At 47.9% G+C, this 26,295-nt stretch overlaps 1 protein-coding gene across 1 annotated transcript in view; it reads left to right on the top strand.

The window, feature by feature from the left end:
• Window positions 1-552: 552 nt before the first annotated feature.
• The window catches only part of C2PH3orf18 (chromosome 2p C3orf18 homolog), a 245,016-nt gene continuing 219,273 nt past the window's right edge, over window positions 553-26,295 (top strand). Inside the window, exon 1 of the mRNA XM_069644059.1 lies at window positions 553-979. The gene's annotated coding sequence lies outside the window, so the exon portion shown is untranslated. The remainder of the gene's footprint in view (window positions 980-26,295) is intronic.

Genomic DNA, 26,295 nt, shown 5'->3' with positions numbered 1-26,295 from the left:
TTAAATATGCAATGCGCTACTGATGGAATTATATATATTGAGTCTTCTGAAAAATCATTTCATCATTTTTGGAGCCTAAGCCCAGCTGTTTCAAATTATTTTTTGAATCGCTCAATATTTCTGCACGAACACTGAACCTTCGTGCATATTGTGCTCTCCCTTCTTCGTTCTTTACTAGTGCTTCGTTTCACCCTTCACAATATCTCATGCTAGAATTCCTAAAATAGTAATTGCGGAGCAGCCCAATGCCGGTGTGCCTTGTTGGCACTAAAGCAAATACTACAAACAGCACCTCCCATTGCTTTGACTGGACCTCCCTGGCATGGGTCTAAGGACAAACGATTTAGGTCCAACAGCCAGAAACCCTGCCCTCTCCTCCTGTGGCGACATGCACCATATATTCTTATGACAGCTGGGGCAGCAGCAGTCCTGTAAATGCCAGCTCCAGCCGGCTGACCCCAAAGGCATCTGGAGAATGACAGACAGGCAGGTTGTCCAACCAGGAGCAGGGGCTGCTGCCCTTCCCAGCCAATGGCAGGCTGAGAGGAATCAGTGGCCGGCGATGGAAACCAGCCTGGGGGCGGTCCTCGCAGAGCATCTTGGAAAATACAATGGAGACACACATACAATGACAGCTTTAGGGGCGGCACCTCCCTCCCAAGCAGCAACGGCAACCCCCAGTGCTCTGCCCTTACACAGCATTTCTCTCCCTCTCCAGGGACAAACTCCTTGTAGGGGCGGACGACGGCCTGGCAGTGGGCTCCCAGGTGCCTACTGTGTGAGTGAGTCCCGGGGGGAAGAAAGGAGAGGTTGACATCTGAAGCCTCGGCACTAGGAGACCGTACAGAGCTATTGGGGTGAAGATGCCCTGCGGATTATTCCCGTCCTAGGAGGGCGTCGGGCGCTACAGGCTCCATTCCTCGCCACTGCAGGAACAGGGGGTGACACAGGAGAAGCCTGCTGACGCATGCAGGGGGAGGTAAGGGATGTCATCACGGCGTGAACGGGTGGTGCCCCTGCTGCACCTGTTGGCAGGGTGGGGCCTTCCGAGCAAAGGAGCAGTCGGGCGGTGTGTGAGTTGGGAGGAATAATAGAAATTAATACAGAGGCAAGAAATTGGAAACCGTACTGTCTTTTCATGTATCTCTTAGAATGGAACATTGAAGATCGCCTAACACACACCGATAATGTCCCTCTTACCAACAACTGTAACTTTTCAGATGCAGTGACGTTTAAGAATATGAAAGTTCCGACTTTGCATACTCGGGGAATGCAGGCGAAGAGGTGAAAATCTCGTCTAAACGTTCAACACGCGATCCACGTTGTAACCCGTTAATAGAGGGCTACACAAGCCGCCAATGCACCACTATAGACAACATATGATATGTCCACTGTCTCTCGTCAACTGGATGTGTAACTAAGAACTCCCAATTGTTATGTGTTCCCCTGGTGCCGCGGGGAGGCGGCAAGCAATCACACGGCCACACTCGCACACACACGCAAGGAGACGCGGGACACGCTGCTGGTCTCTGCGCGTCCCGGCGCGAACTGCCGCACCGGCGCGGTTTATTCTTTCTGCGCATGCGTGGCCGAGAACGAGGCCCACGCATGCGCGATAGTGGCGCTGGGACGTCACATCCCTTCCTTTTTCCCAACAACAGAACAGAACCAAACTATGGTGCATAACATGCTTACAGTGGAACACAACAGTAACCAACCGTGGTGAGCCCGTGACCCCAACCGTAACTCACCCTTCGCTCAGTCCCCTGAGTCCATGACATAGTCTTTAAGATGGGCCGGAAGCCTCCGACTCCCCCGCACTGGATATCTCGATGTGACCGTTGGCAACACCCGGTCAGCCTCCGTGGTGGAGTCAGGATCCGATGAGGGGACGCGGTCCTGGCCTTCTGATGTCCCTTCCTGGCTCGAGGAGTCATTCGCTACCTGCGGGTCCGCGGGGACATCCACCTTCTTGAAAAAGGATCTATTGCGAGTAACGGTGCCCCGTTCATTGGCTGCGGTCACCATCGTGCCCTTCACGTGAGTCACGGTCCATGGACGTGGCTCAAACGGTAGGGACAATTTTCCTTCTGGATGTCCTTTACTAGTACGGAATCTCCAACTCTTACTTCTTTTTCTTGCAGTCCTCTACGTTCACTCTCCTTCTGGTTGTGTACCGCTCTGTCCTCACAAACTTTATCGTCGTCGATGACCCCCGGCCTCCTGCCTTCCACTTCTGGAAGCATCCCTCTCGGGCACCGCCCAAAGAGCGCCTCGGCTGGGGCGACCCCTGTGGACTGATGGGGGGTTGATCGATACACTCGAAGGAATTCCACCACTCTTTGGCCCAGATCCTCGCCTCTGCTGGCCGAGATCCTCGTTACCTTGTTGAGCGTTCTCATCATCCTTTCGGCTTCGCCATTGGCTCGCGGCCATAGCGGGGAGACTCTCCTGTGTTTTATTCCCCTCTCTCGTAGATACTGCGCAAACTGGCTCCCGGTGAACGGTGGCCCATTGTCCGAGCAGATGACCTCCGGGAATCCATGTGCCGCAAACATCTTGTCCAATGCCTCCGTGGTGAACTCGGTTGCCGTCGATTCAACCACCTCTACCTCCGGGTACCTTGACCATTGGTCGACAGCCACCAGAAAGTATCGTCCATGGCCTGTCGACCCAAAATCCACATGGACCGTACCCCATGGCTTTTCGCTGCGCTCCATCGAACTGATGGGTGGCGCTTTGTCCCCCGGTGTCGCCGCCTGGCAGGCCAGACACCTCTTCACGAAGCTTTCCACTTTCCCTTCCAGATCGGGAAACCAGACTTTTGCCCTTAACCTGGCCTTCGTCTTGACGACGCCCTGGTGTCCAATGTGCGCCAGCTCCAGCACGCGCATCCTTAGTCCCCTCGGAATGATGATTTGCTGCCCCCTGAGAGGCAGTCCGTCCTCGGAAATCGACAACTCGTCTCTCACCCTCCAGAGCGCCTGCAAGTCCTTCTGTGCTTCCTCCTGGCGCCTTGAGTTGTTCCGTAGCACTTCTCTCCAGTCCCCGCTCCTCACTGCTGCCTTAATGATGCGGAAAACTTCATCATTGGAGGACTCCGTCGCCACGGCGAGCCTCGAGAGCGCCATGGGAAGTGCATTTTCTACCACTTGACACAGCAGACCCTTACAGTCCACTTCTCCATGTTCCACTTCGGCATTCTCTTTGCTCGGGTGACGCGACAAATAGTCTGCGGGGTTGTTGGTTCCGGGCCTGTACACAAGCTTTACCCCATATTCTATGAGAGCCAGCATCCACCTCTCGATCCGGGGCGGCGGTTTGGATGAAGCTCCCGCCAGTATCGGCAGCAGAGGCTTGTGGTCGGTGACCACCACGACTGGCTTGCCCAAAATGTACAGGCGGAAATGTCGGCACCCCCATAGGATGGCCAGAGCTTCCCTTTCGATCTGAGAATATCTCATCTCAGTAGCGGAGAGCGCTTTGCTGGCGTAGGCAATGGGTCTCATCTCGCCGTGCTCATCGGGTTGCAGTAACACCGCACCTACCCCCACAGGGCTGGCGTCTACCACCACTTCCGACTCCACGGCCGGGTTGAAATACGCCATGGTGTCTGTGTCCGACAGAGCATTCTTGAGGGCCTGAAACGCCTCTTGTTCACGGGATTCCCATTTCCATACCGCTTCGTTTCGTGTCAGCGCCCTGAGAGGCTCCGCTATCAACGCTAACCCTTTGATGAACCGCCCACAATAAGTCACCATTCCTAGGAAGCTCCTTACTTCCGTGGGGGATTGTGGTGCTGCAGCCTCCTTGATGTCTCTAACTTTTGCTGGGTCCGGTGACACGCCTGCAGCCTGAAAAATGAAACCGAAGAATCCTATCCGGTCCCTGAAAAATTCGCATTTCTGGCGATGTAGAGTGAGACCCAGTTTTTTCAATCTCCTTAACGTACCTTCCAACCTTCTTAGGTGCTCCGTCTCTGAATCTGCGAACACTAAAATGTCATCACTCATATTTATGACACCTGGAAGGCCGGCCAGCGCCCCCCTTATGGTGTTCTGAAAGACCTCAGCCACCGACGAGACACCAAAGCTTAGTCGCTTAAACTGGTAAAGGCCTTCGTGGGTGGTGAAAGTTGTAATAAATCCGGGTGGAGTTCCAATTGGTGATAGCCGGCTCGTAAATCCAGCTTTGAGAGCACCCGTGCCCCTTGGAGTTCCCCCACAATGTCATCAAGTGTCGGTGTTAAGTGTCTCTCCCTCTTAATCGCCGCATTGGGGAGGCGCATGTCAACACAGATCCTTACCGCTCCTGGCTGTTTAGGTTTGGGAGCGACCACTATAGGCGATACCCAGGGTGTGGGCCCCTCCACCCTTTCAATTATGTCCATGCTGATGAGCGACCTCAGTTCTTGCTCAACCTTCTCCCTGAGATGAAACGGGATTCTCCTATGCTTGAGGGCCACTGGTCTAATGGTGTCGTCGATGTGTAGCCTTATCGGGGGCGCTTTCAACTTCCCGACTCCTTCAAAAATGTCAGCATACTTGTCGAGTAGGCCCACGATGTCTACTTGATACACCTCCCATGCAAAATGCACCAGATCGAGGGCTTCAGACGCGGCACAGCTTAGTAGGGAGTGGGGGCTCACGTCTGTGACGAAAAACCGCGCTCTGATGACCCTGTCCCCCTTCGCAACTGGTGTGGTAAACACCCCTTTGATAGGCAGCGGGGCACCCCCACCAAAAGTGAATATTTTTGCTGCCGAGCTGTCCAGTGGGGGCGGACCTGGTAGCTTCTTATAGTGGTCCTCCGCCAGCACACATACCGATGCGCCCGTATCAATCAGGACCTGAGTCGGCACTCCTTGAATGTCTACCATGCATTTCGGTTGTCTTTTCTTCTTAGCCGCAGAGGCCAGGTTTGAGATGAAGAACACCTCTTCTTCGTCCTCATCCTCCTCTTCTTCAGCCAGCTGCAGTTGCTGCAGTTCTTGTTCCAGTGCCGCAATGCTTCTCAGCCTTCTGGTCCCACTGTTCCTGCCTCGTGCGGGGCCTCTCGGCACCGGAATGGGACCTGGAGCGCGACACATCCGGGCGTAGTGCCCTGGCTTACCGCACCGGCCGCACGACCTCGACACGGCTGGGCATTCCTCTGCGTGGGGCAAGTCATACCCGCAAGCCGGACACATTGGCCCCGACTCGGGAGGCAGACGCGACTCTTGCCTTTTTTTGTCCCCACTTGTCCTTTGTTCCGGGTCGTCTACTTATGGCAAATGCATCTTCGGACACGCTTGGCTGCCTTGCCGCATCCACCTTGGCTCCTCTCACGTCCGCCAGCTCGTATGTTCTGCCACTATCTAGGATCTGCAGCAAAGTCCACCCCGGTTCCCTTAGCACTTGCCTTCTTAATTTTCCGGAGTTGCAGCCTTGGATAAGTTGGTTCCGTATCATTAACTCGTCATTGTCCCACCGACACGTGGTGGCCATCGATCTCAGCCTGGCGCAGAACTGATCAAGGGATTCACCTTCCTTCTGCTTCTCGCCACAAAAGAGGAACCTCTCGTAGTCAACATTTGAGAGAGGAATGAAATAGTTCTCCAGCGCAGTTTTAACCGTGTTGTACGTCACCACCTGCAGGTTGCGTGATTCAAAAATACGTAAAACGTCCAACCCCGCAGAGTATAGCAGCGTAGCCCTCTTCGCATTATCATCGGTAATGCCAGTTGTAGTAAAGTACATCTCAAGTTTCTTAATCCATAGCAGCCACCTGGGCCCCAGCTTGGATGGGGGGCCAGACACATCAAACTCTTGCATCGGCAGCAGAGACCCTTGTTGTGGCCTGACTGCACCTGCCGCGGTTCCTTCCTCCCCCTCACTTTCCGCCATAATTACAGGTCGCACAGGCACCTCCTGGTGTTATAGAGGCCGCAACCTTACCTGGGGATCTTGAACCTGCTGCCCGATGGATGTCCACTGTCTCTCCTCACTTCTTTCTTCCCAGGGCGTCAGCGTTCGGGATGGAGAAGGAGAAGAGAAGTCGTCCCCGTGTGCTGGGGACAACCAACGTTCCAAAAATTCTCGCTAATCAGCTGTGCAGCGGCGCACGAGCGTCTATTCAGGCCGCTACCGCTGCACGTGTCTCACGGGATCTGCGTCGGGTCTGTGACACGCTGCGACGCAGGAGCACTGCCGATCGCACTCTCTCGCAGCTGCCGTGCGTACGTGCACAATGTTGCCGTGGCGATCGTCCCGCCTCGTCGCCAGTTGTTATGTGTTCCCCGGGTGCCGCGGGGAGGCGGCAAGCAATCACACGGCCACACTCGCACACACACGCAAGGAGACGCGGGACACGCTGCTGGTCTCTGCGCGTCCCGGCGCGAACTGCCGCACGGGCGCGGTTTATTCTTTCTGCGCATGCGTGGCCGAGAACGAGGCCCACGCATGCGCGATAGTGGCGCTGGGACGTCACACCAATGTCAGGAGCTGCTAATATAACCTTGAATGAAGCCTGCTTACAAACTGCATGTACCAGCGTCTCGGTGCCTAAGGGCTGTAGCGTGCTCTACAAATCTAAATAAATAAATATGGCATTTATAACGTGCCTATACACAAGTGTGTCAAGGCATAAGTGTATCACGCCGGGAAACTTTCCCTCCATTCCATACAACAGTATGTAAACTGGAGCACACCTATGACTTACCTCTGGAATATAAACCCCTATAATCTACATTGCCTGGCCTGCACATCTGTAGGGAAGAGGTACACGTGCCCCACAAACTATGCCACAAGATCACAGCATATTGGTGTTATAGTAAACCTGAAGCTTTCTGGAGCATCTCTAAAATGGATTTGAACAAAACTTTGTGAGTGACTTTTTCACATGAGCATCTCAAAGTTTTTTTGGAGGAGTCTACCTACATGCTCCCCCTCTAGGCTTCTTGAATCAGGTAACAAAGGCACCAGGTACAATCCAGGGATGCTCACGAGCGTATCCATAATTGATCCACTAAATATATTTGAGAATCAGGTAGTAGACTCCTTGTACTGTATACAGTGTGTACAGCATTCTGTAATATACTATCCATTCACTGCCCCTCTTAAGAAAACAAATTCAGGAATTCAGATGATCATTTAAATGGATCATTTGTATAGCTCACAGTTCCAAGTGTGTTTATATTTCTCTTCATTTTCAGGCAATAATGCATGGTATGTTTCTCATCAGTCCTTGCACCACTATAATAATAGACCCTGGTAAATTCATTCGGTCCTTTGTGGGCAAGTTAGGATCTATGTGAAGGATTGATCTCCTTTAATGTTAGTGGGTACTGGAACCTGTGAGCCGGGAATTCATTTTTTCCCAGTTTTGATCTTGGATGTGCTCATCATCTACTGCTTGTTATGTCATGAGGTGCTTTTTTATGCCACTGGGGTACTGTTACTTTCTGTATGAGACCTTTTGCGCTGTGAGATTCCCTTCTATTTTCCATCACTTTATGGATTTTATTTGTTTGAGTCATTCTGAAATCCTTTATCTGGCTGATATTTTGATTATTTATTTCCAGATGATTTAGATGGCATAACGATTACGTGAGAAAAGTGATGAAAGAGTATAGTTAAATCTACTCTGTTCGGTTGGAGGCATATGATGTTCTGTTAAATTCCTGCTAAGCACTTCAACATACCAATGGGCCCATGGCCTCTTACCACTGAAGAGCCCACATAAGTATTCCATAAGCATCTGTGTTCTTAGCAGCTCCAGAGGGGTTCTTTAAATGTTTTCTGAGCCGTTGTGGGACTGAGGAGGAGCAGCCTCCCAGTCGGCACCTTGTTAATTCGTAAGCCAAAGGCTGACAGTGTAAAAGTTGGCCAGACACCATGGTCCCTTTCCACTAAAGGCGTGCTGTGCCACAGAGATTGCCTTAAAGTCAATTCACGCACCTAGTGCAAAGATCTCCACGCCAGTGATACATACTTGAAATTCCCTTTGTTTAAAAGTAGGAGAGCAGCCACATTCCGCACTGTCCGCAAACGTTTCCTCAGGTAAAGAGTGAACCTACGGAAGTTGCTCTTGGCATAACCCAAATAAGACACCACAAATTCTTCCCCTGCCTGAACTCTGTAGCTGAAGGAGAGCTGTGTCTGATCCAGAAGCTGGTTGGATCCTACAAAAGGCAGTCATCACTCTTGAACAATTTCCTCCAATAGCTTACTTATTCCAAACGTACCTACAATTTGCCAAATCAAATGGCCGCATCTCAGAACTAATCCTGAAAGGAGGGAGTTGTTCAGAGTCATCCTCATTTTATTGGCAACAATGGTAGGAAGTTGCAAGCTTCTTAAAAACTACAGGGGCATGTATACCATCTCGTGCTTCTTATTGCAGAAGCATGCACATTCAGTAACTGAAATTGAGTTTGAGGAGCAGTACATCTAAAACATAGGTGTTGTGTTGTCAATTGATGGACTAGTAATAGATCCTAATAAGGTAGCAGCAGTGTAAGAGTGGCGTTGTCGGCTTCATGAAAGAGAGACAAACCTATTTGAGATTCACCAATTGTCATAGGCAGTTTAATCATAACTGTTTCCATGTTGCTTCTGATATTTCTTAGTTGTTTAAAAAGCCCTTTACGTATGCACTTGTTCTGATACGCCCTGATACTTTAAACTTATTTGTGGTGGAGACCAGGGCTTGGGATACAGCCAATACTGCATGCTTTCTAATAGTTCAAGATGATGATGGTCTGGAGCATCTATTCATAGTGTTGGCTGCTAGGTGGTGCTCAAGGGTGACCTGCAACCTGAGAATACTGCATTGGAGTACAGCTAAGAGGGACTTGCCTTTGTAATCCCTATGACCAGACCTCGCCTACTACCTGCCCCTCCCTGCCCAGAACACATCCTCGTGGCATTGCTTTGAGCTAGCTGTATCAAGAGATAACATTAAACTTTGGCCTGCCATTGTCATTTCTAAGAACAAAATTCTTCTGGGTTTTTCTATGTCTACCCCCCGCAACATCACCCTTGGTTTTATAGATTTTGTCTGTCGCACTCCGGGAGTAGATAACGGATTAACCTACTCCATTGTATTTAATAGAGAAACATGTATTGTACTCCTTGGTTGCGCTAGACTATCACATTAGGGTCAGTGGACTAGAATTGTAGATTTATGTGTTGTTTGATTTATTTAATCATTTTAGCCCTCTACGTTGACACGTGTTTCTGCCCCATATCCTTTATCAAAACTGGGCCATTGTGTTCTTTCTCAACTCTTAAATTGCTTCTTTTCTCAAATTTCCTTCACTTTACCGTTCCTGGGATAATCCCTTCAATCTTCTAATCTTGTGTAGTGAGTCACATAACTCGATGTTCTAGCATCAGCGTTCGTGTTATTTCTAAGAAGCCTGCTGAGATGTAATGGCATAATTACAGCTGTAAATGTGGTAATGGTGTGATAACAATTTCTTAACCAAGTGTCGAGCCTTGTTAAAAACATGTATTGACAAAGCCAACAGTTTACACTTGTGTATAGGAATTAGATAGGCATTTGCCAGGCCCTGCTATCATGTGCCCAGGTAATCACACAATTTTTCAGCTGTTGGTCATGGCCAGGTAGTGCAGTTAGGCTGTGCCTCGCAAATGTCTATCACATGCCTACAAAAAAGTCAGAATTGTTGGCGTTGACAATATTTGCTTATCTTCCAGGGCTCGCAAAAATCTACTAGCCCACTAGCATTGGTGAGTAGTTTTTATGAACGGCAAGCACCATTTGCAGGATACTTGACCTTGCTGGCGAGTATAGGGATCTGAGAAACTTATTTTGCATTTACTGTGAACACACTTAGTTTGCCGAAACTGACAAATGCACATTTGACTGCACCAAATATGCGTGTGTGCTTATGGAGAAATGCGCCATTTTACAAAAAGTACTGGTAAATATTTTGTCACCAGCCACCTTGCGGTGAGTGCATTTCTCTTAGGTCGAGTATTTAAACTAAGGAACTCGCCCTGCAGGTCTAGTGGGATTTGTAAAAATGTGCAAGGCCTGTCTTCTCTGCAAAGTCACTCCTAGTAAAACTGTGGCAGTTAGCAAGGATAGGTTTATTCCACCTTTGGCTGATTTTATTGCACAATCGTCTTTTTTCGAAATATTTACCTCAAAGGTTGTTGCTGTGCAAACATTATTAAAGATGGCCCACCTTACGTCACTCATCTGTTTGATTGTGAGGTTGAATTGTCCTGAATTGTTCCTATGGAGATTGTTCACCATTGTGTTTACTGTGGCAGATTATTTCTGATGAAGGTTTTCAATACACTGCATACATTTTGGGGTTGGTGTGAGTGTGCCCTTTTCTAATTTTACTACCCACCAACTAAAGGCTAGAATGAGATTGTTAATCTAATGCTCTAGCAGTGTTCGTCAGATATTGTTTCCTACATTAGAGTTCCCTTGTTATTACTCTTTGCATTCTGCTTCTCGGACAATGCATTTCTATTGCTTGTGGGGTTTACCTCATTGACCCCCATGCAGTGATGCCCCAAATACATTAGGGCCTCAGGAGAGAGTAATTTCTTTGGTGTCCGCGTTACAGGGCTTCACCCTGTCTTGTGAAGAGTTAAAGGAAGGAGTAAGATCGTGTTGTTAGCCAAGATTGTGCTGGCTAAGTAGTTTAGTTTATTTCTTATATAGCGTAACACGCACTTAGACCTCAGTGTGCTGACAGAAAACATACATACATCAATACAAAAGACACATAGATGGATCAAAAAACAGCTTAATTAGCCAACGGAAAGTTCGAGGGGAGTGGGTTTACTAATTCGAAAGAGACTAGGTATGGTAGTAGAAAACATACTTATGGATGTGGATGGACGTTTTCTATTAGCAGATGTTAAACATGAAGGGAGAGTATTGACGTTGGGTTCGGTATATAGTCCATGCTCTAATGGTATTAGTTTTTTTAAGGAGCTGAAGGATTCATTGAGAAACATGAGTGATGAACACATTATTCTTGGAGGTGATTTTAATTGTATTTTAGATGCCACTTTAGATAGGCTATCATCGGGCAGGTTTACGGGTTGCGGATTGAGTCGTGCTTTTCGTGATTTTATAGAGTCTTTTGCCTTGGTAGATAGTTGGAGATTGTTTCACCCAGCTGAGAAAGGATTCCTTTTTTTTTTTTCTCTGGTTCATAACTCTCATTCATGATTGGCTACTTATTGATTTCGGAGAGATTGGTCGATGTAGTAACTGATGTGGAAATAGGGGAGCGGTGCCTTTCTGATCATTCATTGGTGAAGTTGATCATGCATCAGAGTATGCCCAGACCCACTAATAATAAATGGAGGCTTAAAACGTTTATATTTATATTGCAGTAGGAGAAAATATGTGATGCAATCAATACTTCCATTGTTCATTTCTTTGAGGATAATGTGGACTCTGCTGATTGTTTGGTGTGGGACGCCTTTAAAGCTACTATACGTGAAGAATTGATTAACTGGACAGCCAGAGCGAGGAGGGAGGGTGAGATGAAAGTTAAAGATCTGAAACTTGACCTAAAGAAACTGCAGCAAACATATGCTTTATCTGGTAAAGTTGCCGATAGGTTAAAGATGGAGTGTGTTAGGGATAGATTGAAGAAAACCTTGGATGAACAGGCCGAGAAAGGGTTATATTTTATGAGGCAGAAGTTTTGGGAAGAGGGGGATAAGGGAGGATGCTTATTGTCTAGAAAGCTGAAGAATTTGTCGGAGAAATCGTTTATACAAAAGATTGTGGATGAAACTGGAGGGTTGAGGATTAAAAGCGTTGATATTTGTGAATGCTTCAGACTTTTCTATGCCTCTCTTTACTCGGATGTGTCACAGGTTGAGGAGGACAAAATGACTGAGTTCTTTGCCAAAATTGACATTCCCTGTTTGTGAGAGGAAGGTAGAGAGGCACTTGATGCTCAGATTTCAGAAATGGAAGTAAGGGAGGCCATTCGACAACTCAATTTGGGTAAATCTCCAGGTTCAGATGGATTACCCGTGGAGTTTATAAGTCCTTTGATACAGTTCTGGTACCCAAGTTGTGTGCTTTATTTAATTGGTTTCTCTCGGATGGAGTATTATGTACCTCGATGCAGGAGGCGATTATTACATTAATTCCTAAGCCGGGGAAAGATTCTTCAAAATGTGCTAATTATCGTCCTATTTCTCTGCTAAATGTAGATGTAAAGATTTTTGCAAAGGTTATGGCTATGAGGTTACAAAAATATATAGGGGAATTAATAGGTGGTTCACAAGTGGGGTTTATGGACAATAGATGTGGATATGATAACATTAGGACAATATTGAATATAATAGGTTTGTCTCGTGCGAAGATGGAAGAAATACTCCTTATTTTCTTTGATGCTGAAAAAGCATTTGATTGCGTGAATTGGTCATTTCTTAACTTTACATTACTTCGAATGGGCTTTGGTCCGCACTTTTTAAATGCAGTAGGCACTTTGCAGTTTAATATTTTAGCTAAAATTTGGGTTAATGATATTTTATCTCAAGCTTTTCGGTTATTTAGAGGAACTAAACAGGGTTGTCCACTTTCGCCCTTTTTATTTAATTTAGTTCTTGAACCATTGTTGATATATCTTAGACAGGATCAGAATATTCATGGGTGGAAGTTAAGGGATGGAGAGGTGAAGGTTCTGGCATATGCTGATGATCTGACAGTGGTTTTGACAAATCCGGAGATGGGGGGGCCGTTATTAATAGATATGCTACAGGAAGTAGGGGTGTTGTCTGGGTACAAGGTGAATTGGGGGAAAACGGTGGTCTTACCACTTAAGATAAATCGACTGAATGGAAGATCGTTAGACTGGGATTGTCAGTGGGTTGATATGTCGGTGAAATATTTAGGTATATATTTAGTGCGTGACATTAGAAGAATGGTTGAATATAATGTGGATAAATTAAAGGAAGTGTTGATTAAGGATATACAACGATGGGATAGATTTGCCTTTGGGTATTTGGGCTAAAATAAATGCAATAAAAATGATGTTACTGCCAAAGGTTTTATATTACATCCAGTCTCTCCCTCTCGGGTTTACAAAGAAGGTTTTCAAGAGTATTGATAGGCTTTTTATGGATTTCTTATGGGGGAAAGGAAATAGGCCGAAAATTCCACGATTTATTATGATACGTAGAGTTAAGGATGGGGGTTTTGGTTATCCAGTTTTGGAAAATTATTATCAGGGTTTCTTATTTAAAAAGGCTTCGTATTACTTCAGAGAAAGTAGGGAATTAGATCCTTATTTGCTTTTGATAAAGAGGGAGAGATTATATCCCTTTTCTGTGAATTGTTTATTTTCCTATGGAAGAATACCAACATCTGGGATACAATTGGAAACAATGGTAGTTTCGAAATCTGCTCTTTCTTCTTGGATTGAAGGGTGTGGCCAGTCTTTATTTTTTTATGGTTTGGCGTCAATTTGGCTGAATCCAGGTTTGCAAATTGAAAATAAAATGCTTAATTGGAGAGGTTGGGCCAACAAAGGTTCTTGAATATAGAAGATGTTTGGAAGGGAGTTCAGGAGATATAGGTCTCTGGAGCAGTTGCTGAGGGAAAGGTTACAGATGTTGAATGGACCTTTGAGTTGTAAACCTCAAATTTGTGAACTATTTACCACTCCACCAGGGGCGTTTTCGACTTTTATTAAGTTGATGCCTTTACAGAACTGTATGTGGAATTCTTGGACAAGCTGAGAATGGATTGGGAGTCAGAGATGGGAATGGAGTTGTCTGAGGACTCGTGGGATTATGCATGGAGAGTAGCAGTGAACGCCAAGGTGGATCTAAACCTGAGATACATCCATCAGCGCATTTTAGGACGTATTTATTGGATGCCTGTGAGAATGAATAGGAGAGGATTGGCAGATACAGACTTATGCTGGGGGTGTAATTGCATAAGTGGGACTTTCCAACATATGTTATGGGAGTGTAGTAGAGTGTTAGATTTTTGGAAGGATGTTTTAGATCGGGTTGATTTGTTCCCTCAGACTTTTAAGTCAGTAATATTTCTCTCAGTTGATAGTAGAAGTGGAAATATATGTGATTCCTTGGATTGGATTTATAGAGCATTGTTAATGGCTACCAAGCATATAATGAAGGTGTAGAAATCTAGAAAAAAAACACACTATGAAAATTGGATATCGGAAATGCGAACACTATCATGGTATGAAAAAACACAAAGTCTGAAACGCGATAGGGAGTTTGAATATGATGAATTGTGGGAATCATTTAATCATTTAATCAAACAAAGTGTAGGACTTGCTATGTAGATTTGACAATGATATTGGGAGTGGGGTGGTGGGAGGATGTTTGTCTTGTTTATTGTGTTGTTTCTGCTATGAAATAGTTATAATATGATATAGGGGTGGGTATCTTATAGTAATGTATTATGACAATTGGTAGTGATATGTGTTATGTAGATATTGATTTAATTGTACTACCTATGGATCTGTTCTCACATGTATTTTCTTATGTATTATTTTGTGAAAAGATGTTAAATAAAGTTGGAAAAAAAGGAAAGAGGATAAGTGGAAAAAAACAGAGGTTCATACAGATATAATTAAAAAAGTCAATTTAAAATGAGTCTGTTTGGTGGGAGAGGACCGGTTCAACAAACATTTGCTTAGGTTTTTTTTTTTAAAACTTTATTTTTGGGTTTTAATATACACATACAACAACGACCTTTGGTGATAGGTCAAAACAGCATAACAACATACAACGATATTGCGTTCATTACACTTACAATGCATTTTCACAAGTTCTGGGGTCACCTTGCAATGGTACAAAGGGTCTCTAAGACAAAGTGCTCTGCTGAGGGTCCTGAAGATTGATCGGGGTCGGGCTCATAGCTGTGTCTTGGATTGCGGGTGGAGATTTAGAGGTGGGGACATCAGGTGTAGAGAGTAAATATTCAATGTAGGGAGCCCATATATCCGGGGGGCGTGCGTGTAGAGGGAGAGTCCGTAGAAACTCGGCATCCATGTCTTGGCAATACAGGATGTCGTTCTTCCACGCTGCCAGTGAGGGAAGGGGGCCGCGACCCCAGGTCAAGGCAATTCTCCTGCGGGCGAGCACCAGGAACAGAGAGGCGAGCCTTTTCCCGGGAGCCTGCAGGTGTTTGGTCATGCTCAGGAGGGCTATGGTCGGTTGCGGGGCAATCGTTTCACCGATCACATCACTCGTGTGCTGTAGGACCGCAGACCAAAAACGGGCCACGCCCGGGCACTGCCATGCGAGGTGAACAAAGTCAGCGTCTGGAAAAGCGCATCTCTCACAGTGATCGGAGGCGTCAGGGTGATGACGTCGCCTCTTTTGGGGAGTGTAATATGTTTGATGGATGAAGTTGAAGTGTATCTGCTTATATCGAGTGTTTAAAGCTACTTTTTGAGTTTGTTGGAGAATGTAGGACCATTCCACATCGGGTATCGTGATATGGAGTGCTCTTTCCCAGCGCTGTTTGGCATTGACAGCGGGTGTCGTAGTGTCAGCCAGCAGTAATCTATATATCGTGGAAACCAGCCGCCCCTCTCCCCTTGCTTGTATCACCCTGTGCAGGAGGGTCCATTTTGGGGGTTGCTTGGGGAATGATGGGAGGATAGCCTGCAGGGTGTGCCGTAGCCTGAAATAGAGAAAAATGTCGAGTGAAGTGTTGCCCCCTCTCTCCCTGATCGCCTGCGGCGTTATGAACATGCCCTCTGGGAAGAGGTCTCCCAGAGTTTGGATATTGGTTTTGTCCAGCCAGATCAGGAAGACTTTTTCATTAGTCAGAGGTATGCCGGGGATAAACCTGATGGGTAATAGCGGGGAGTATCTTATCTGTATTTCGTATTTGCGGGCTATTTTCTTCCAGATGGCGTATGTGGATTGGACTGTGTTTAGTGTGCTGTACGGAACCGATTGCTCGCTGAAAATGACAGCTGTCAAGAAGTTGGGCGATGCTAGGGCGCGCTCGACCTGAACGTGTGGTCGGATATATTCAGACGCATACCAGTGGCCAAGGAATTGGGCCTGGGCCGCCCAGTAGTATTTTTCTACATCTGGAAGCGCAAGGCCGCCCCGAGTCACCGGCAGCGTCAGCGTCGCATATGCGACTCGTGCCGGCTTGCCCGCCCATATTAATTCTAGGATGAGGGACTTGATTTTCTGAATAAAGGCGCGCGAGAGTATTAGGGGTATGTTTGTGAATAGATAGAGAAGCTTGGGGAGAATCACCATTTTGGTGAGTGAGACCCTCCCCCAGAGTGTTAACGGGAGGGACTTCCACCTTTGGACCCGCTCTTGAAGGGAGTGGAGCACCCGGCCGTAGTTGTCCTTAAAGATGTCATCATGATTAAGTGACATTAGGATCCCTAGATAGCGCACCTTGGAACTTTCCCACTTAAAGCCGTGGTCATCTCGAAACATAGGAGTGGATTTCGTGAGTGGAAATATTACCGATTTCGAGTGATTTATTTTGAGGCCAGATATGCCGCTAAATCGGATTACCTCACGCATAACTGGATTGAGGTTTGTCTGTGGATCTTTGATGAAAAGCAGCACGTCGTCCGCATAAAGGGAGACGATCAGCTTGTGAGGGCCCAGGGTGATGCCCCTATCCGTTCGGCGCTCTCTCAGTCTTGACGCAAGTGGTTCCATGACTAGCGCGAAGATGAGGGCGGACAGGGGGCATCCCTGCCTAGTGCCACGCTCCAGTCTGATTCCGGGAGATCTAGTGCTACCGAGGGTGATATAGGAGCAGGGGTCGTTGTAAAGAAGAGAGACCAATTTGACAAAGGTTTTACCCAAGCCCATTTGTGTAAGAGTTGCAAAGAGGTAAGGCCACTCGACGGAGTCGAACGCCTTCTCGGCGTCTAACAGCACCGCTATGGCTTGCTGTGAGGGGTCCAAAGCGGCGATGACGCCGAAGAGTCGTCTAATGCCATATGTCGTGCTGCGGCCTGGGATAAATCCGGCTTGGTCTCCTAGGACCAGTGCGGGCATGAGGGGAAGGAGGCGGTTAGCGAGGATCTTGGCGAGGATCTTGTTATCTAAATTGATTAGTGAGATTGGCCTATAGGAAGCGCAATCGTCCTGTGGTTTGCCTACTTTATGCAGGAGAGTCACGTTGGCTTCACGGAGGGTGGGAGGGAGTATTCCGCGCTCCAGGGCTTCTTCGTATACTTGTAAGAGTATCGGGGCAATCACGGCAGCATGGCTTTTATAGAATTCGCCTGTCAAGCCGTCGGGACCAGGCGCCTTGGTGCTTGGGAGAGATTTTATTGTGTCTGTAATTTCTACTAAGGAGATGGGAGCATTTAGGGGTTCGCGTAATTCCTGGGTCACCCAGTACAGTTCTGTGTCGTTTAAGTAGTTCTGAATCTCTTCAGGGTTGCTAGCGGTGTGGGAACTATACAGGTTTTGGTAGAATTTATGAAATGTGTTAGTGATTCCCTCTTCGGTGTAGGATAGGGTTCCCTGCGCGTCTCGGATATATTCTACTCGGGGGGGAGTTTGATCCAGTCTCAGAAGGCGGGCTAGAAGCGCCCCGGGTTTCTGCCCCTCACCATACTGTCTGATCTTGTGTCTCCGGCTCAAAAATTTCAGTTCACGTTCTGCTGTCACCTGAAATTTATCTAGTTCAGTCTTTAGTTCGGCCTGAATCTGCCTGTCAGGGGATGTTGCCTGAACCTTTTCAAGAGCCTTCAAGCGTCGTTCACATTCCGCCAACTCACGCCTGACTAGCTTCAGGATACCGTTTTCTTTGGCCAAGCAGACACCCCTCACATAGCATTTAAATGACTCCCATAGAGTGCCGGCTGAGTCGACTGAACCCTGGTTTGTTGCAAAAAAGGAGGTGATGTCCTGACGAAGCTCATCAGCGAAGATGGGATCTGAAAGTGAGCCGGGTTTGAACCTCCAGTTCACGGGAGGTCTTGGAGACTTAGACATTGTAAAGTCAAGTGTGACCATGGAGTGGTCGGAGAGGGATCGTGGTAAGATGTGGCATGGGCCCCACTCGAAAGGGCTGAGTGTTGATACCAAGAGATAGTCGATGCGGGAGCTGGTGTTATGGGCCGCTGAGTGAAAAGTATAATCTTGAGACTCCGGATGAGTGCGTCTCCAGATATCAGACAGGTCGAAGGCTTGACAGATCTCCGTGACTTGGCGGCTGGCTTTGGAAGCTCTGCTGTTGCAGCCGTGTGATTTATCAATGCGCGGGTCAAGCGGGGTGTTGAGATCAGCTCCCCACATCACTGTCGCCGAGGCGTATGTGCCCAGGTTGGGCATAATCCAGTTGAAGTTGCTCGGTCCGTCGACATTGGGGGCGTAGGTGTTTACCAGGACTACCTCTCTCCCAGCAAGCAGGCCCCTCACCAGCAGGAACCTGCCCTCCCCGTCCCTCTTAGAGCCGATCAGGCTGAAGCCGGCTTTTTTGTCAATTAGTATTGCTTTCTCTCGCGTAGGAGGAGTATGAGGAGAAGTATCTGTGGCAGCCCCATGACCGGGCCCAGGATTGTTCCGCCGTTGGAGTCAAGTGGGTCTCTTGTAGCATAGCAATGTTGACTTTGTGCCGCCGTAGATATTGTAGAACTTTCCTGAGTTTAGAAGGCTGGTTCCCACCGCAGATGTTCCATGTAGCAATTTTAAGCGATCCCATATCGTAGCAGTCTAAAAGAGCGGGCTGGTGACACCACGACCCCGTGGCACATATTAGGTATGCGGTTATCGCAAGGTGTGATACCTATTGCAGGTTTTGGCATAGGACTTCGAAATTGTAGAGTGCTAGAACGCAATTGCTGAAACAATAACATTTTGGAATTCTCGGGATCTCTCCCGTGTGCAGGCAACCCCCAACAGGCCTGCAGATTAGCCACCCCGTTTCCTCCGGGATGAGTAACTTTTGTAACCCCTCCCTGCGTGGGCAACCCCCAACTCGCCCATGGTATACCCACCCTTATCAGTTGAGCCACCGACAGTGCCGTGCTTGGGGTGCTAGACGCCTCGCAAGAGGCTGTGTGGCCCAGAGACAGTTAATCATATGATTCTGTGGGAACTGGTAGATGTCGCTGACATCGAAAGGATCTGCGTCGCCTCATTTTGCCGCGTTTGGGAGCATTTATGGTGGGTTCCTGCGTATGCGTTCGCCCCTGCGCGGGCTCTGGTTGTTGGGAGCCTGCCCACAGTTCTTCCGATCCAGGTACTCAGTGGCCTCCTCAGGCGAGGCGAAGAAGTGGGCTCTACCCTCATGCTGGATGCGGAGTTTGGCGGGGAACAGCATCGAGTAGAGAATCTGGTTGGCTTGAAGCCGCCGTTTGATTGCTGTGAAAGAGCGCCTCTGTGCTTGAACCGCGGGTGTGAAATCGGGAAAGAACTGAATCGAGTCGCCATCAAATTGGAGATTCCCTTTCTCTCTGGCTGCTCTAAGTATGGCATTGCGGTCCTTGTAATTAAGTAATCTGGCTATGATTGGGCGTGGGTTTGCCCCCGGGACCGGTCTGACCGTAGGGATTCTGTGCGCTCTTTCCACTATGAATAAATGTGAGAGAACCTCCGGGCCGAGCAGTTCGGAGCAAATACGTTCGACATGGTCCTCCATTTTGATTTGAAGTTGTTGCTCTCTTACTCCAATAATTCTGATGTTGTTCCTACGGGAACGGCCTTCTAGGTCTTCGTTCTTAGCAGCGATAGCTTTTATCTGGGATTCCAACGCCGAGACTCTAGTGGTCAAGGATGCTGTGCCATCGTCCAGACTGGACACACGCTGTTCGACAGTGTCCAGTCTCTCGGCGTGTTGATCGAGGCGATGTTGGATACGATCTACTTTGGACGACAAATTGTCAAGTTTGCTTCCCAGGCCACCTATACCGGCTTTTAAGTCCAATAGGATTTCCTTGATGCCGGGCTCAGGGATCTGGGCTTCTATGGAGCCTTCTTCCGCCGCTGGGGACGCTGGTCTGCTCGCGGTATTCGATGGCCTGGTGGCTGAGCTGGCCTCAAAATTGAGTTTTTTTTGGGACTTATCGTATTTCCCCATGCTGTGTGTTCCTCCAGGGCACTTTCACTGACAGGCTGAAGCGAGAATAGTATGGCCGCAGCAGTGTTTGGGGCTAGATGCTGAGCTCCCTATCGCGGCCAGGGGTGATCGGGCCGGGTGGCTCGTGCAGCGCTTCAACAGCCCAGCGGTCCCCGCTCCGCTCCGGGAGACCTCCGCCCTCGATGCCGCCAACGCGGTCCACCTCGCTCGGCGGTGTGCGTATGATCGTGTGTTATTCGGCGTTGGGTCCTGTGGGCCAAGCGTCGGAGTACAGGCAGCAGAGGTGCCCGGCAGGGCTCTTACCTTCGTGTGGGTGTCCCCGGCCACGTCCCGGTGATCCTGCCACCCAAGGATTGCTGTACAGTGGGGCACAGCCGCGTCCCACATCCGCGGCGCCGTCTAGGCCCCGCACACTCGTGGGGACCGCCCCTCACGACCCTCGCCGGGCGCCGATTCCCACGGCTCCGAGGGGTCACCTCTCGCCTGCTGTGTCGTTTCACAGGTCCCGTGTTATGAGCTCCAGCTTCCCGTTCTCTCCTGGGTAGGGGGGTAGATGGAATTTCCTCGGGTCGTTGTCAGGATTCACGATGAGCGACTCTCTTGCCTCGGCCGAGCCCGTCACAAGGGCGCCGATGTCCGGCGAGCCGCGGCCTGCAACCAGACGCTCGTATCTCAGGCCGTGGATGGAGGAGCGAGTCCAGGAAAGCTTCGGGGGGCACCGCTCGACTTCGGAAGTCGGCTTCTGGCGATCAGCGGCTGAAACGGTCCCACAGAAAGGATGGATTAGACAGGATTAATTCTGGGCCTCACGGAGCTCCCTAGGAAGCCGCCATCTTGTTCGGCTCACTAGCGCCCTCCCCTCAACATTTGCTTAGGTTAAAAAAACAAGGAGAGATTACTTTGGCTGCAACCTATGACTATACAGTCTGTATTATCTGTTGTACACCAACTGCTAATCTGTACCCTCCACAGGACTCTCAAATACTGAGTTCTGACATAGTTGTGGCCCACTCTTTGATGTAACCAGGCCAACATTTTGTTTTTAAGTGAGTCTCTTGACTGGTTCCTTGGGCTTTTCAACATTAGTAATTATAATATTCCTAGAGTCCAAGGCAAACGTCCTTAAATTTGGGTCAACAATCCTTGCCATGTGAGATTTATTTCGACAAATATCCTTCAAAAATGAAAGAATGGATGAAGCGTTCAGCATATTTCCAGGCTTTCCATTGGTTAAATGGCACTAGTAGGAATTTTAGCATCCAATCCAGAGGATTACTTTACTTGTTGTGTCTGCTGATACCCCAAGTCCATAGAGTCCTGTAGGTGAGTACCAACACCAGGTGTCTCTTGAACGTTTATTTGGAAATGCAGGTGAGCCCGATTGTGGATTATCAGTTTGACAGGACTTATCCACAGCCATAGGATATACCATAGGTGTTCTTATGACTAAAGAGTCAATCCAGGCATGAAATTCTACTGCACTTGTACATGCATCAAGATCCCAAATTATGTGCTCCTTAATATGTATCCATCTCCCTGAGTTGATTAAGTCATCATCCACCCCTTCAGAGGACTGCGCTAAGGTTTCAAAGATCACGTCTTCTGCCTTTTTCAAAGGAGTCTGCATTATTAGAGTTGGAATAGGCACAGATCCTTCAGCAACACCAATTGTACTTCCAGACCGCAATACCCCGGCAGCACTTATAGGGTCAGTTTGAACACGGGTCAATTGTTTTCCCGACTCCATAATGCCAAAGACAGGTCCCCCAACTGACCCTGGCTGTAGTCCAGGCATAATAGGGATGGTAGCAGTACCCTTACCTAAGCCCAGGTCTTCCTTGTGGTCATCTTTATTGATGGAACAGGTGGAATTATTCTGCAGTCGCTGTGTTCTCTGGGAACTTAGTACCAAAACTTCAGACAGCCGACTTCTAGTCCCACCAAATCGAGCTGGGGATTCAAGAGGGGAAATGTGAATATCTTGAGACAATTTCTTTCTTGCCTCTAGAGTGAGGCAGTGGATTGGGATGACGAGGTGATTTTGGACAGTACGTTGAGGGAGTTTGCCCTAGTGGTATGCATTATTATAGCGAAGCTACTCATATCAAATGTATGCCATACAAAACAGTCTATAGTGAAACGGCTCAGGTTACTGTAGATTACTACAAGAATATAAAAAACTGCAGTCTTTACCAGCCAATATTCACAGGCCAGGACTCCAATGGCCCAGAGATACTATACGTGAAAGGCAACAAAGGATAACATGCTGAGGCAGGGAATGCATTTCAATTCTCATGTACAGTTTCATGTTGTTCCCCCCCGACCCCCTTTTCCGAACCTACCACACGCCTCAGCCTTCCATCACCTCTTCTATGGGCATCCCTCTCTCCTCTCCCCCTGAAGGGCTGTCTTCCTCCGGGCTGGTCAGACCCAAACAGTGTAGCTACGATTTGCTTCCTGGCTATCAATGTGTCCACTTCTTCCTCCCCACTTCTGTTTGCTGCTTCATTCCACACCACTGTTTCAACATTCGCCCATTTCTGGAGATCGTGCCACCAGGCCTCTACTTGCTTTCCAACTCATTGCTATCCTACGTTTAGCAAGTATGTACGCTAGGTCTTTGAGTTTACTCACGTGTTTCAGTTTACGCGGCCTGGGGTACCCCCGTAACATGCACGCCCACAGCGAGTTCACATCCAAATTTATCTCCTTCCCGCCATGAGGTGGGCCACCTCCCTCCAGAAGCTCCTTATTTCAGGGCATGCCCAGAACATGTACCATTCCTGTGTTCACCTCCTCATATTTTGGACATGTCTGTGTTCCAGCGTTTTTAAACGTCTTAGGGGTCATGTATGCTCTGTGGGTGACAAATAACTGAATCTGTTGCAATCTCACATTCCTTCATACTTTCTTGTGGTATTCCTGTACCCTTACCCACAACCCATCTCCCATTTATTCCCCAGCCTCCTCCCAATCTTGTCTCGTCTGGATCACCTCCTTCCCCACCGTAGACATCAACAGTTCGTATATTCAGGAGACCTCATGTCCTCCATCTGACACATCAGAAAATTGTTTCTTACGCAGTGTTGGGCTGTCTGGTGAACACTCTCTGACCATGTACCTTTTATCATCTTCACCAGCCTAGCGTATTTGATGTATTGTTCTCGTTGTAATCCTGTCTCTTCCACCAGTGTATCAAACTCTATCGCCTTCCCGTCCTGCCACACATCCCCGAGGGTCGCCATACCGGTCGGTGCCCATTGCCTTCTGACAATCCTCCTCATTTGCTCATCCAATCCATCTAGTGCCATTAGCGGCATCTGTGTGGAGCACGGGAACGGGTTCTCCATTACCTGGCAGGCTCTTCGCCACGTTTTCCCACCCAGATCCAGCAGTCTTGTCCCTTCTTCCCGCTGCAATTTTGACAGCCATATCCATTCATTCAGAAAATAAGGAGTACACTCGGCTTTCAACAGTCTGGACTCTGGTGTAGGATCCTCCGATAACCACCTTGCTACGTATTGAAGTTGGCTAGCCAGATAGAATACCTCAAAATTGGGCAATCTAATGCCCCCTTGTTCATATGGGTTTTGTAGCTTCCATAACGCTATTCTATTCCTGGAGTTGTGCCATATGAACCCCCTACATATACTCTGGACTTTAGCAAAGAATTGTTTGGGTATCATATATGGTATGTTCGCAAAGTAGCGTAGTAGCCTGGGCAGTACCACCATCTTTAACAGTGGCACTCTCCCCATCATGGTCAAGGGGAGCTTGGCCCAAAATGTCATGCTGTTTTCTATTTTAGCCAAAGCCTTCTCTTTGTTTTTCTTGTGTTCACTTCAACATTGTGATATACATCTATTCCGAGGTATCTGAATGTCTCAGTTTCCCACCTTATCTGTAATACCGGCAGTTTATATCGTGGTATTCCCACATATTTACCGAGTGGGAATATGCTAGATTTTTTGGAGTTAATTGTTATGCCAGACAGCATCGCATATCGCTCGATAACCTCCAAAATATACTGTAGGTTTTCCTCAGGATACTTCAAGTACAGCAGCATATCATCCACGTACATCGATATCAGATGTTGCCCTCCCTTCGTGCTGATCCCTACTTCTCCATATTGCTGCCTCAAGTATATTGCCAGGGGTTCAAGTTCTAAAATAAAAATCATCGGGGACCATGGGCATCCCTGTCTAGTACCTCTTCTAAGTTGCCACTGTTCTGATATGGTCGCTCCCGTTCTGACTCGAGCCAATGGTTTGCTGTATGGCAGTTGGACCCACTTCAAATAAGCGGGCCCAATACCATATTCCTTTAAAACAGCCGTTAACCAGAGTCATTTGACTGAGTCGAAAGCTTTCACTGCACCCAATGAGATTACTGCCACCTCTTGGGAGCCCCCCTCCATCTGCTCTATAATGTGATGGAGCCTCCTAAGCTTGTCGGTTGTGCTCATGCGCGGGACATACCCCGTCTGGTCAGGATGTATGAGTTTATTTATAACTGGTCTCAACCTATTGGCCATCAGTGCTGTGAGTATCTTACTGTCCTGGTTGAGCATTGATCGTGGTCTGTATGATCCGTAGTCTGTGCTCGATTTATTGGGTTTAAGGAGCGGAATGATGATCGCTTCCCTAAGGGACTCTGGCAGTGAGCCCCTGTCAGACGCCTTGTTTAACATTGCTAGCATCAGGGGGAGCAATTCAGACCTGTATGTTTTGTAAAATCCACTTTGGAGTGCATCCGCCCCTAGGGATTTATTAGTGGGTAGTAGCTTAATCACTTGTTCTAATTCTTCTAACTAATTTCTTCTAACTTCTTCTAACCTAATTGGAGCCTCCAAGTTCTCTCTTTCCACTGCCTCAAGTTTAGGAAGATTAATCTCTGTCAATGTTTCCAGCATATCAATTTCCTCCCCCTCGGTTGTGTCTGTGTACAGTTGCTAATAGTACTAAAAAAACATTTGTTCACACCTTCTTGGGTATCTCGTGTCTGCCCATCCATCCCCTGCATTGCTTTGATTGTTTGTCTAGGGGTCTCGTTTTTATGCAACCAGGCTAGTAATCTGCCTGGCTTATCTCCTTCTGCATGCTGCCTTTCTATGAATTGTTTGTAGTTTAGGTTGCATAGTCTTTTCCAGTGATCCCTGCAATCTTGTTGTAGTTGGTGTATGGTCTCAGCCTCCTCTGGGGAACTCACACCCTCCCGCATTTTGGTCTCCACTTTCCTTTCTACGTCCTGTATTATACCGCCTTGCAACCCTTTTGACTTTGATATTGCCACCCCCCTCAACACCATCTTAAATGCTTCCTACAGTGTACCAGCCAATCCTACACTACCGGTGTTGTGTTCAAAGTACTCTCGTATTTCTTCTCAGGTCTTCTCTAAACACTGTGTCTTCTAATGCCTCGGCCCTGAATCTCCATATCGGGATTCTCGCCCTATGAGGCAGGTTCTGCCATGTTAATATCAACGGCGCATGGTCTGAGAGGACCACAGCTTTGTATTCTGCTCTCATAATTTCTCCCGTTCGCTCCGATGCAGCAAATATATAATCTAATCGGGTGTGCAGATTTTGTGGGGCAGAATAGTGAGAGTATTCTGTTTTGTGGATGGTGCATTATTCTCCACACATACACTAGCCGAAAATAACTTAATAGGGCCCTCAAGGCTTTAGCTACTGGGGTAGGCCTTTCGACCTTCTCATCTGATCTGATGAGCTTTGGGTCGAATGCACAGTTGAAATCACCCTCCCTCCCCCATATAACTGCCCCATCCATATACGGGCTAATCTTGATATATAGGTTCCTAAAGAAGACAGTGGTGTCCTGATTCGGAGCATACATTTTAAAGATGTTCACCTCTCTATTTTCTATCAACCCTCTTATTAATACCATCCTCCCTTCTGTCTCTATGGTGGACTGTAGATGTTTGAACGGGTCGTATGGTGCTATCCACGTTATAACCCTTCTGGCGTATGCTGAGTACGTTGCTCCTATGGTGGTTCCTTTCCATTTCCTCGCCATCACCTCTTGCTTATCTTTGGTCAAGTGAGTTTCCTGTAACAAGGCAATATCTATTTTCTGTCTCTTCAGGTACATCATGACCTTATTCCGTTTGATATAATTATTTAGCCCTCTCACATTCCAGTTCACTATCTTCAGGTCCCCCATCTCATCCGTTCCCTACTCCGCCCACCTCCTCTCCTTTCCTCCTCTTCTTACACAGTGG

The sequence above is a fragment of the Ambystoma mexicanum genome, chromosome 2p (assembly GCF_040938575.1).
Source record: "Ambystoma mexicanum isolate Mex_15411 chromosome 2p, UKY_AmexF1_1, whole genome shotgun sequence".
NCBI lineage: Eukaryota > Metazoa > Chordata > Amphibia > Caudata > Ambystomatidae > Ambystoma > Ambystoma mexicanum.
This window is presented reverse-complemented; position numbering and strand designations above follow the sequence as displayed.